The 12,095-nt window shown below is 57.5% G+C and overlaps 1 protein-coding gene across 1 annotated transcript in view; it reads right to left on the bottom strand.

The window, feature by feature from the left end:
- Nucleotides 1-10,088, bottom strand: part of LEMD1 (LEM domain containing 1) — a 58,078-nt gene extending 47,990 nt beyond the window's left edge. The window contains exon 1 of the mRNA XM_032466461.1: nucleotides 10,013-10,088. The gene's annotated coding sequence lies outside the window, so the exon portion shown is untranslated. The remainder of the gene's footprint in view (nucleotides 1-10,012) is intronic.
- Nucleotides 10,089-12,095: the final 2,007 nt, after the last annotated feature.

The raw sequence follows: 12,095 nt of genomic DNA on the forward strand, positions 1-12,095 counted from the left end.
CCTGCTTGGCTGCAGCTGGCCCACCCCAAGGGTCATCACAAGCATGACTGGGGTTGTTAGTTTGACAAGGTGATGTGGTGGTCCAGGCTGTCAGTGCCAGAGGGCCCCCAGGGGTCAAACTTTGGCGCTATCCCCTTCTAAAGATAGGACAGAGATTTTCTGATAGTCTGCATTTAGAAAGCAGAGTTTTAGCAGTCCAACTCCATTTCCACTAAAAATGGGACGAATACAGCCAGAGAGATTCACTTGAATCTCAGCGGTGTTAAACACGGGCCCGCTCTCCCAAGGGAGGCCTTATGCTGGGAATCTCTGAAGGCTGTGAAAAAGACTTAGATTGCTCAGAATATTTTAGGCTTCAGCTGTCTGCAGGCAGGGGACAGGACAGACGCAGCCCTCTGATCTGTGAATCCTCCGGGAGAGGGCACGAGGCCAGCTTGCCTATTCAATTCAGTTCCACAATTATGTGAAATACATAATTGCATATCTCCTCCAGGCCTGCCCCGCTGGCAGTGGCCAAGAGACGGACAAGAGAAAGGAGATGCAACTCTGCAGCCCCAGAAGTACCGCAGGCCCGGCTCGGCAAGGTGAGACTGTCTCAGGTGAGCTCCTGAATTGTGGGCTTGCTCTTGGTCCCTGCAACAAAGGGCTTCTACCCTATCCCCCTGCTCTCCCAGCTCACGCTGTGTTCAACATTTACCCAGCAACCCCTACTGAGAGCCTGGCCTTGTCTTGCTGGAGCTTCAGGGAGACATAAGAATCCTTGAAGGGGTCATCTGTCCCTTTCTTCCCAGGCCCAGCCCAGTGCCAGGGCTTTCCTGGCAAATTGCGTAACCGGATCCCTGGGGGGCTCAGTTATAGGCAGGAAGGGGGCCTTTTCACTTAGGAGATGGGGAGCGAGAAGCCAGTCAGGTGCCTGGATGTGCTCAGGGCAGAGTAAGGCATAGGACAGGTTCATTCTGAGCAGGGGGCGGCTGGACGAGGGGGGTGCTAGCCACCTCTGTGCTCTGGGCAAGAGAACCCAGAGGGAAAGTGGGAAACCCTGACAACTTCTCATCCCTTTCTTGCATCATCTACGCTGGGGCGAGAGGGGAAGTGGCTTGGCTGAGACACAGCAAAAACCCAGCTGGCTCAGGCTTTCTCTTTGCTTCTCCTATTGTTTTGATTCCACACCCACCCGCCCCCCCTCCCCCCCTCCCCCCCGGCTCTGCTCCTGCTGGAAAAGGAAAACCCACGACGGGTGATGGAGAAAGGTGATTAGAGTTGGACCATGGGGCCAGTTTGGGGACATACATCCAATGCAGACCTGGTGAGAGGCAGCCCTAGTGTGAGCACGTCCCAACTTCCAGCACGATGTGGCCAGAGCACTGAATCAAGTCCCAGCGCTGCCCCTTTTTAACCATGTGAACTCGGGCCAGTTTCTTATACCTCGGATTTCCCAGAAGTAAAATGGGATAATAATAACCTTTTTCATAAGGATTGTTTCCAAGATTAAATGAGTTAGCACAGGTAAGATGGATTAGAATCATGCCTGGTACATAGCAGGTATTAGGTAAATGTTGGCCAGGGAAATTGAGGGCTCGAAACATTGTAAGTAACTTGCCTCCTGATTCTGAACACCAAATACAGTACTTTGATTCTTTAGTGGTCTTAGACAGACCAGGGGCTGGACGGGGAGGGGAGGCAAGGGTGATTCTTCTGCTGCTCCAGCCAGACTGCTTCCTTTCCATCTGTTGGAGTCTTCCAGGGTGGCTGAGATGGAGTTAGGCATGGGGAGCCAGGCAAGATGAGTGACAGACAGGAGAGAACGGGGAGAGCAGGTACCATTCACAGACCCAGAAGGAGGGAGGCAAGTGCCTGGACAGGGCAGCAGGCCAGGAGTGAGGGACCCTGGGCTCCGACTCACAGCCCATGGGGAGTGGCTGCTTTCCTAGTTTCACTCTGTTGAATTTCCTCTCCCCAGGGGCCAGCCTGAGCTCGCTCATGTCAGCCACTGAGAAGTCCCGAAATCTCTCTTACACAGGAAAAGGCTGAGGATTCCGAGCTCACCACAGAGAAGTCAGCAAGGCCAAGAAGCACAGGCTGTCCTGGAGGCACTGAGCAAAGGCCCGAAAGCTGTGTGGTCCAGTGCCCCTGACTCCAGCCGCCAAATCTCTGAGCACAAGACAGGCCTCAGTAACTTGGCAAGGGGGAAAGGAAGGGATTCAGAAACCCCAGTGCCCCTGAACGTCTCCCTCCATCCTCAGGTGGACTCTCCCTCTGGAATCCCTCGTCCAGTCTGTTCATTTCAGAGTGAGAGACCAGGTCCAGAGAGGCGAAGTGACTTGGCCCAGGTCACACAGCCTAGCCCCAGACCCCAGGTTACCAGATCCCCAGCATGCCAGCCCCCAAGCAGAGCCCCCTACTGGTGCCCCCTTTGCGGCTGCCTCCAAGCCTGTTCCGAGGGGAGACGCTGCTGCGGCAGGAGAAGGAGCAGGCCCCTCACTGTAGCCCATGGCTTTTAGCCCTACATGAATTTGGAACAGTAATCACATAGGAATGAAAAGCCATAGGCCACAGCAGAGCTGAGGGGGTCCAGCAGCAGGAATCTCAAAAGCAAGCAGGGAGCTGGGGGTACCTGGGGAGTCTGCACTCACCTCACCGACCCCACCCACATACCCACACTGCCTCCCCTGAAGTACTGGGCCCCCCAGGTCACACCCCTCCACCACCACCTGCCCAGGGCCCCAGAAGCATTAAAGCCACCCCAGTAATGAGTTTCCAGTTCTTGCCCTACAAAGGCCCCACACAATGAGCCTCACTCCGGGGTTTGAGGAGGGGTGGCTTCCTGGCCATAAAGGACCTCCTCGAATTTCCTTAATTAGCCTCCAGCCCCCTGCCCAGGGTCCTTAACTACCTCCTCCTCTTTAGAATAAGGCGGGATCTTTTCAATGCTACCGAAGCGGTGCCCAGGACCAGTCCCATATTAGACTCTCTCCTTACAAAGCTTAACCCTTTCCAGTCCAGGAAGCAAAGCAGGCAAACGGGGGCCTGCCTTTTCTTTAGCAGAGTGAACAAATTTCTCAAGCACTCCCAAGGCTGGGAGCTGGCCGGCACTTCCTCAACTCGTCCTGGTGGCCACCAACTGCGTCCATTTTTGCGCGGTGCACAAAGCGAGGGGTGGATCTCTGTCTTCAGACCTAAGTGGAGGCAGGAAAAGGGCCTGACCTTGAAATCCTCACCAGCTGAGGGCAGCTAGCTATGGAGTCGTCCCTGGGTGATGCTGTGGGAGGGGGTTCTCAGCGCTCTGCCTCTCTCCTCGGCAGGATATGGTGGCTAGCACAAGCATCCCCAGGACTAGGCTGAAGAGCTGCATCAAGGTGAACCAAGGTCTCAGGACCCTGGAAAAGATGTGCTCTAAGCACAAGGACATCTCTTCACTCCTCGTCCCTGGATGGGTCAGTAGTGGGCATGCATCAGCCTTGAAGGAGAGGAGTGCAAGGAACTCCAGTTTCAGGGAAGCCCCAGGGGATTCAGCTCCCCAAGCCTGGCCTTGACTTCTCTGAGACCCACACCCCCCACACCCCCCAGAATGGACCAGATCAGACCCTGTCTCTGCCAGGGAGCAGCTGCAACCCCACCTCAGTCCTCCACCCAGCCTCAGGGGCAGGCTCACTGGCTCTCTGCAGGACCCTGGCCCGAGGGACCTCCTTCAACTGGGCACCCGACTCTCCCCCAGAACAGCACACAGCGCACACACATCTACACACACACCCCAGTCCTGCCCAATCTTGGGGCCAAACTTCCCCCCCTGAACTTTGGGTCATCAGCCTTAACCCCAGAAGCCTCATGGTTTTCCCTCCCTTTCTCTCCCCTGGGCCCCCAAGTCCCAGACTCAAGACCTGCAAAACACTGCGGGCCCCAAACAGAATGACCACAGTCCCCTCCCAAGGGACACTGGGCTACGGAGTGGGGCCCAGGGGGCAGCTCACCTGGTGGGCCCTTCGAGGCCCCCTCTCCCTCCAGTCTCCCTGACAATTCCCGCAGAGCCACTTCCTGCCTTGTGGGCAGCCACTCACTCCTCCACTTGCCCCTAGAAGCTCCAGACCCAGCCCCGTGAGGGCAAGCCTCCTCCCCCTTCCCGCCCACCGCTGGCCGGGTCTGAGCTGTGCCCAGCTCCACTTGACTCACTGGCGAAGACCTGACCGCCCCTCCCCCAGCCCAGTGGCCGGTGGGCGTGCAGGCAGGCGGGGGAGGTCAGGTACTCCTTCAGCCCTGACTTGGGCCTGGGTAACAAAGGTCTCATTGAGCCTCTGGCTGTCTGGTCGCTGAAGCACAAACCTCTTGTATCTACTTGCTTTTGATCTCACTCCCTCTGAACCAGCCATGTATTACTCCCGTCCCCCTGCCGGGCTATTGCTGTGGAGGGGCTGTTTGGTCTCCTCCCTCCCGCCCCGTCTCCTTTCTCTCCTTCCTTCCCCTGCTGCTCCCCTCCAGCTTTTTTATGGTTTAATTTTTGGCAGGAGACCTGAGGCGGCTCCCTGGAGGCCCCCTCTCCTGCCCGACTGCCCCTCCCCGCTTCTGCAGCCCTCGCTCCTCTCCAAGCTCACCCCCCAACTCTGTGTTCCTCCGCATCCACTGCTCCCACACTTGTCCGTCTCTCTGTTTCAAAGATCCTCAGACCGGCTCAGGTCTGGCCCCTCCACCCACCCTCACCTGGACTTCCCTTGGATTCCTGGCACAGCTGGTGATCCAGTCCTGGCTTCCTGGCCCTGGGCTCAGGAAAGGCTCAGCCCTTGGCCTGCTTGCCAGCCCCAGCCCACCTGACAAGCCCCAAGGAATTTCCAGAAGGGGGGAGTCTCTCCCCACCGCGTTTCTGGGGCCAGAAGGACTGGAGGCTGAGGGGAAAGACAGCTATCAAGTCTCAGGTAATGGCCTGTCCAGAGCTCCTCAGAATGTGGAGGAAGGGGAAAGAGGTCACTAGGCCTCACCTCCTCTTCTGCTCCCTCCAGTCCTGAGGATCTGCTTTCTAGTGAAAAGCCACTGCTTGGTGAGAACCCCAAGGATTCACCCTCCTCAAGCTAGGGCCACCCCGCTATTCCTGTCTCCTCTAGTGACTACCTCCCAACCTTCCGCAGCGCTGCTCGGGGCGAGGCCTGGGTGCGGCCCAGGCAGCTCAAGGAGCGGTGTGTATGGGCCATCTCACGGGCCACCTCACAGAACTGCCACTGGGAGTTCTCTCTGGCTTCCCTGGCCCTGTTCTCCAGGATGGGCCACTCCAGGGAAAGAGACAGTCAAGCTTGAGGCCTGAGCTCCCCCCAGAAATGCCAACAGATGCTAAGAATTCCCATGCTAGACTCCAGAGAGCTCTGCCAGCTGCCCCTGCCTACCACCTGTGGCCGCCTCTCCACCGCTGGAGTTCCCAGCCCTCCCTGGCCCCCAGGTGCTCCCACTCAGCCGAGCGGAGGGTTTGTGAAACCTCTCCTGCCCCAACAGAGGCCTCATTCTTCCTGCTGCTGGCTCTCATTGTCCCTCATGACTCCACACATTCTTGGGCCTCTAATGAGAAGCTGAGACAGCCACCAGCCCTTCCAGTCCTGCTCCTCTTGTCAACACAGCCTGGGCCCAGCCGCCAGCCTGTGGCAGGAGTTGGGGGAGGGAGGCGCACGGGGGGAGGGGGGCATGCGGGCATCCAAGAGAGGGGAAAAGAAGGTTGGAGACAGAACAGAGGGAGGGAGGAGACGAAACTGGGAGAAACAGAACAGAGCCGCTAAGAGAAACTGTGAAAGGGGAAAGGCGGTGATAGCAGGTGGAAACATAAGAGAAATTACATTGGAAAAAACAGGAAAGGAACTAATATTTTACTGAGTGAAAACTATGTGTCATGCACGTACTAGGCCTCTGTTATTTATAATCATCCGGTTAATGCAAACACTATTATTATTGGCCCCATTTGGTAGATGAGAAAACTGAGGCTTGCAGAGGCTGGGTGGGCATTTTTGCTTTTAGAGAAGAGGGCGGGAGAAGGCTGAGAGAGAAAGGAGAGAGCTGGGAAAGGAAGAATGCTGACGAAGGAAAGTGGAGGGCTGCAGTGGAAAACAGGCAGAATGGGAGGAAGCAGAGAGGGATGGGGGAGCCGGCTGTCAGCTAGAGAGCAGACCTGAGGGATCCCTGACCTCCTGCTGGTCCCCTCAGGGTGATCTGCCTGACCCAACAGCAGACACTCCAAGGACCCTGCAGGTGTGCCGTCCCCTCTCCAGTAATAAGTCCCTTGATGCCCACACCTCCTGGAGAACAGAGGTCCAGCCTGGAAACTGAAGGCTTTCACTGGCGAATAGCCTGCAGCAACTCCCTTTCTGACATCCCCCAGCACCACCATTCCCTTTGAGGGCACACAGTCACTCTGATTCTCAGCCTACATCGCGGCACTCAGGCTGGAGATGGTTCCAGCTGAAGGTAAACCAGATGAGGAGAGGAGTTGGGGCGGGGCTAGTGAGCCATTTGCCCTCCAGAGGAGAGAAAGCCACAGAAGTAAGGGGCGGCGGGGGGGGGGGGGTACAGACTGGGCTCAGACCCAGAAAAGACTGACGAACTAGAATGCTCCAGTAGGGGCCAGTACACTCCCCACCACCAGAGGAAACCAAACACCAGGTGTCCAACCACTTCTCAGACTACAGCCAGATACACAGTAGGTGCTCAAGAAAAGGTAAGCATGGAAGGGGTTCTTACCCCTGGAAGGAAGTTAGAGCAAACCTAACGTCCCATTGACTCCAAGACAACGAATCTACATTGGAGCTGACTTCTCCTCTTGGAACTTTTTCATAGACTTTAGGGGGTGCTTAGAGCCCAGCAGCCTGCCTCTTTGCCCGTGGTGGGAACAAACCAGGACATGAGGAAGGTACTGAACAGGAGGCACTCACTCTGACCATCCCACATACTCTCACCTGGAGGAGAGTAAACCAGAAGCATATCCATGATTCTAAGGATGTTGGCTGATCGATACAGGTACAGATTTGTTGAATGAATGAATAATGAAGCTTGGAAGCAAAGGCAAGAGACCTAGGTTGTCCCATATCTCAAGCTTGGTGAGCCTGGGGCTCCCTCGTGCCTCTACTCTCTGGGAAGAGGGTTCTTGTTGCGGAGCAGGTTGTGGTCACCCTGGCATCTAACTCCACCCACCACGGGAGTGAAATACTGCTGACACTTCAGAAGAGCCTCAGTGATTTGATTTTGCCACCTCTGCCCCGAAAAGGCCTCCAGATTTGGAGCTGGGATGCGTCTGTGGGTACAGGCCCCGACCCAGAACTGCTCCAGGGGAAGACTAGTTCTAGGTAGACCAGGCAGCCTCCCATATACTGTTCTCCAGACCTGAGCCAGACCAGCGGTGTGCTTGCTACCAAGAGCAGGATGACCATTATATTTCTATACCCCGAGGTAGTAGCCATCCCCATGGCTCAAATTTCTTCTGTCCCCCAGCTCTGGTTCTACACCAGAGTATGATCAGCTCAGGTTCCCTCTCAGTCACTGATTTGGGAGCCCCCCACAACCCAGGGTCGGGAGGAAGGATGCTGCTCCAATGACTAAGAAAGCAGAGCAGTCAGGAATGAATTTTCTTTTTCCCAAGGGCTTTCTCTAGTTGTCTCAGGAGCCTCAGTTCTGAGCCTTCTCAGACAGAGGGAGCTCCCCACCTGACAGGGTCCATGGGCTCTTAGGAAAGGCGAAGGAGACCTGGTGATAGTCTTGGGCAATCAAGGCAGAGAGAGTCTAGGGAAGGAGAGAGCAGGGGCAGAAGCTGGGGGGTGGGTCTCTACAGGCTGGACCCTTCCAGCCCCTGCGTCTGATCTCTACTCAGCTCCAGGGCTGGTTGTGAAAGGGAGAACACAGGGAAGCACTTATGTCACCAGGATCCAGCCTTCCCAAGCACAGGACCTGGGCCACAGTTTTGCCCCTGAGAGCAGTCAGGCTGTTAAAGAAGAATACAATAATGGGTCATTCGCAAACTCACATGCATTTCAACCTGAGCAGTTCATGAACATCAAAAGGTTCTAATGCCTCGCCCAGGCCCTGTTCCTCCCCCTTCTCCTTTCCTCCATGCCCTCCTCAACTCACACAGGGTGATGGTGGTCCAGCCTAGAGAATTCCACAGCTGGGCACTCCCAAGCCCCTGTGGAGTACCTCTCAGAGGAGGAGGCAGGCAGAGATAAACGGTGGGGAGAAAGTCTTCAGGCAGCCCTTCATTTTGCAAACACGCACTGAGCACATACGGACAGGCAGTGTGCTAGACACCGGGAGACAGCACTCGCTAAGGCACAGCCACCAAGCGGGCAGTCCACTGGGAAGACAGGCCCAGATGCGTATGTGCATGACTGCATTCAGAGCAGTCCCACCGCCCTGCGCCTGGTCTCTCCCACCACCCAGAGCCTTCACACTGCCTTTTCTGGGAATAAAATGAATTTAGCCCTCCCTAATTTGATGGATATTCTCTCTCTCTCTCTCTCTCTCTCTCTCTCTCTCTCTCTCTCTCTCTCTCTCTCTCTCTCTCTCTCTCTCTCGTGTGTGTGTGGTGTGTGTGTGTGTGTGTGTGTGTGTGTGGAGGGGTATAAGCAGGGGAGCCCTTCTGAGTCTCAGAGGGTGCCCAACACCACTGCCTGGAAGTGCTGCCTGCTGGCTGGCTGTGTGTGTGTGTGTGTGTGTGTGTGTGTGTGTGTGTGAGAGAGAGAGAGAGAGAGAGAGAGAGAGAAAGATCTTCCTCTTTCTCCTGACTGTGACAGGCCCCATGGGGCGGTGGGAAGCTGGAAGTGAGTGACTGAGATAGAAGTTATTCCCAGCCCCAAGCCGCAGCTGTGTCCTTCTGCAGGAGGAAAGCACGGTTTTCAGGCCACCAAAACTGCTCCCCAAGGGGGCTTCTTAGAGGATAATCAATTCAGAGCTCTCCAGTCCTGGGGCTCCCATCCCAGCTTCAAAAGAACCAAATTTCTCTCCAAAGTTAGCTTCTTAAGGCTTAAGTTGGGCTAACTTGTTCACTGGCAGATGAAGCGACATTGAAAAGCCACCAGGAAAAAGTAAAATCAAACCTGAAGAAGAATTTGTTAATGAGGGTTGAGAGAGCAGGATGCTAGTGCTTCCAAAGCAAGGCTGTGGAATGTCGGTCAGGAAGGGAGGGCTCTCCCTGGGGCCCCCAGGCGCCCTCTCCTGACCAGTTTGGTAGAGGCAGGGGCTGGTGGCCAGCCGGGTTCCCTAGGGGCATCCAGCCATGGACCCTTTCTCAGGAAAGGGAGCAGCTATCCTCTCCATAGCTGTCTCCCCTGCCCCCACCCAGACCAGCGTTCCTGTTCCCTGGCCGGCCTCCAGCTCCAGCCCCTCTCAGGATGCAAGTGCCCTAGGGCTGAGGAGCGAGGTGGGAGGAGGACCCAGGGCCAAGAGTTGATGGTTTTGCCCAAGGAAATGGCTTCTCCAGCCTCCCAAGCTGGCTCCTGAGGACTTCTGCCCCAGGGGTACCCAACACCTCTGCTTTTCCCGTCTTAGTGCCAAACAAATGCACAGGTGTCACAAAGTCCTGATCTCTGCCTCATTTATAGCCCCGTCCCCATCCCACCGCATACCACGGGGTAAAGGAAAGCAGGGAGGCACCCAAAGCGGGTTTCTCCCCGCGTTTCTCCCCGCCGGGAGAGGGAGACTCGGCTACCTCCTGAACCAGGGCTCTAGCTCCTTCTCATACTCCTCCGCACCCCACCCCCCGCCCCAATCCCACCAGCAGCAAAAACCTTTAAAGGGAACAAAGACAATGGGGGCGGAGCTGGGGGGCTTCCCTTTGGCGAATCTGGGGGGGCAGGTTGACGCAGCCCGCGGCTGGTCAGCGCCGGCTTTCAGGTGAGTGCCTGAACCCGCATCCTGGAGTCCGCCCAAGCCTCAAGATCCCCTCATCGCCCAGTCAAACCCCCCGGCGAAGAGAAGGGTCCTCCTCAGCCGATCGGTCCTCAGCCCGGCCCAGGGGTTTGCAGCACTTTCTGCCTATTTGTTTTCGCTCAGTACTCACAGTTCGGATGCTAAGCCGTCTCCTCTCTTGCACTCACTTCCTTTGTCTCTCTCCCTCTCTCCCTTTGCAATCTCTGTCTCTCTCTCTTCACTCCTTGTCTGATTCTCTGCTGTAGCTTCCAGTGGAGAAAAATAATTATTCTTCTCAATGGGTTCGCACGGGGCGCACGCACACACACGCGCGCGCGCACACACACATACACACACACACGCACACACCGCCGTGGTACCCAATCAATGCACAAATCTTCGGGGTCCCTTTAACCTCTGCGGTTGCTCCGGGAGTTAATTATGAAGCCTATTTCGGCGCAGCATAAATATGCATTAAGGTATGAAATGACAACCGATGCTCTTGAACTTCAGGGAATTGGCATTTAGACAGACATCGTCTAGCCGCCTCCCATTCCCTCCATAGCCCCACCAGCCACCTCCTCAGCCTCGCGCCTTCCACCGGATCGCAGTGGCCACCGCGAGCTCCCACCCTGGGGCCAGGGGGCAACGTCGCGGCGTCGGCGCTACTCTCAGTGCCCGCAGACCCCCTGGCGCACCCCCTGGGGTCCGGGCAGATCCTCGGCGGGAGGTTCCACTCACCCCACACCCGCAGGCCGGGCCCAGGCCCGCGCCGCCCCCCCGCGCAGTGACTGTCTGTGAACAAACTCCGAGCTCAGTCCTTTGAGAAGCTGGCGAGAGCCGGACGGCTACCTGCTCGCGCGCCCGAGTTCCGGACCAAGCGAGAAAGACCCGGGACGCGATTCAACTCTCCTTCGGGCAAAGCCGCCTGGCGCCCTCGGGTCCCGCCGCCCCCGGCCGGTCCCGACCCACACACGCAGGCATGCATTTGCACACGCGCGCGCGCACAGTCACGCACCCGCGCACACACAGAGGCACACACTCGCGCACAGACACTCCCGCGCGCGCTCACGCCCGCACACACTCAGGATTATAACAAAGGAAGAGGGGGCAGCGCTACCTTACTTTTCTTTCTCTTCTCCTCTCTTTGGCAGCCCCCCAGCACCGGGGCCAGCTTGCCCGGCCCTCTCCCCCCACCCCCCACTCCGCGCCCCCCGACGGCAGCGGGCGGGCTGCATTCCGGAGCAGCGCGTCCGAGCCGCAACTTCGCGCCCAGGCGCCCGCGCCTCGCAGCCCGGCGGGCGAGAGACAAAAGCTGCGGCGGCGCCGGAGGCCGCGCGGCTAAGGTGTGCTCGCTAATTGTCAGGAAATGTGTGTGTGCGCGCCGGGAGCCGGCAGGGGCGGGGAGGGGGCGGCCGGAGGGAGGTGGAGAGGAGAAGAGGAGACCCCCCCCCCAATCCCAGCCCCCGCCACTCGCCAGCGCCCGGCACCCGAACCGGGATTAGAGAATAAATTATCTGCTCTCTTCTCATTGGGCTGTGGCTGAGGACGCCGTCGGCGGCGCGGGGCTGGGAGCTCGCCCGGCTCTTTGCATTCACCGCACAGCTCCGGCTCGCCTCGCTTCGCGGGGGCCGAGAGCCCAGGGCCTTGGCTCCAGTCGCCGGAGGACACCAGCCGGCTGGCCGCGCCACCCCTCCCCCGCCAGCCGGCTTGGCCTGACCCTTCTCCCCTCCCAATTCTGGCTGGTGTCTGGGGTCGGAGAGACCCAGGAAAAGAAGCCCAGAGGGCGATCTGAGTTCCTCTGCCCTCTCTCGTTTCGCCTCCTCCGCAAGAAGGAGAAAGGCCAGGGCAGCTGGGGTCAGTTACCTGAGTCAAGCCCACCTCAGAGAGGGCTTGAGAGCTCTCGGAGAGGATCCCTTCGGTGTCCAAGGCCCCTGACTTGGGGCCATCTCCTGCCCTCCACACAACAGCAATGACACAGAGGAGCTGCCACTCAGCCTCTTTGCTTTCTCCTCTCTCTGGCTCCAACAGCTCCTGCCTAATCCTGCTCACCATTTCCTGGGCCTTCCGTTGGCCCACCTGGGAAGACAACTCATTAACTGCCTGCAAAGCAGTTCCCTGCCAATAATTCATTCATTCATTCTTTCAAGCAAGCAAGCAATGTTCAGGGCCACCACCCCTGTGTTGATGTGGGCTAGGCACCAGGAATACAGAGGAGATTCAGATGAGACAGT

This window comes from Camelus ferus, chromosome 23 (genome assembly GCF_009834535.1).
Source record: "Camelus ferus isolate YT-003-E chromosome 23, BCGSAC_Cfer_1.0, whole genome shotgun sequence".
NCBI lineage: Eukaryota > Metazoa > Chordata > Mammalia > Artiodactyla > Camelidae > Camelus > Camelus ferus.